The following is a 723-nucleotide window of genomic DNA, read 5'->3' as shown; positions in this document are numbered from 1 at the left end:
AGTAAATTTTCCTATTGCAACAGGTCCCTTATGGAGTTAAATTAAAACTTTAAACACAACACATTGACTAAAACCCAAGAAATCTCAAGCATCAGTGTGTGAATGGCATTTAACAGTTATCCTTGATTAATGTTGAATTTTTTGTCTATTTGACCAAGTGTTTTGCCTGTCACTTAGAGGAATTGGTTATCCATTAGCCAATGAGTGTTACCATTGAGTGTGAATTGGAAAAGTGTTTCTATGATTAATATTTAGGGCTTAATCAATAATGGCAAATGAAACTTTATCAAAGGTCCAACAGTAAATTATCTTTAGCTCATTGACAATTATCTTATACAATTCTCCATTCCATTCCAATACATTTGTCATGAAAAATCTACTCCTGGGTGGCCCATGGTGAGAAATTTTCCATTGGTTTAAAGAAACTGGCATATCTGTGGAATGCTCTTATAATCAGAATTGTTCTTTCTTTCAGGAGAGTGCAATCTATGTTAAGTACCATGAATCAAGCAAGGAAGGTGAGAGTGGTGCACCACTTTTACAAAAAAAAGTAGAAATGATCCTAGTACTGGAAATGCATTATAGCTCACTCTCAGATGAATCATCCAGGTATCTATGGAAAATATTTACTGTGTTGGAACAAAGAGAATTATGTAAAAAAGATTAAGTTCCTCTACATTTACATGTTTTAAGTGTACAGGGCTACAAAACAAGATAAATAAG

The 723-nt window shown here is 33.3% G+C and overlaps 1 protein-coding gene across 1 annotated transcript in view; it reads right to left on the bottom strand.

The window, feature by feature from the left end:
* Nucleotides 1–723, bottom strand: part of LOC119594438 (G protein pathway suppressor 2-like) — a gene marked incomplete at its 3' end in the record, with an annotated part of 24,009 nt that overhangs the window by 12,074 nt on the left and 11,212 nt on the right.

Source organism: Penaeus monodon, chromosome 33 (genome assembly GCF_015228065.2).
Source record: "Penaeus monodon isolate SGIC_2016 chromosome 33, NSTDA_Pmon_1, whole genome shotgun sequence".
Lineage (NCBI taxonomy): Eukaryota > Metazoa > Arthropoda > Malacostraca > Decapoda > Penaeidae > Penaeus > Penaeus monodon.
Note: the sequence above shows the minus strand (reverse complement) of the source record. Positions and strands in the feature narration are given on the sequence as shown.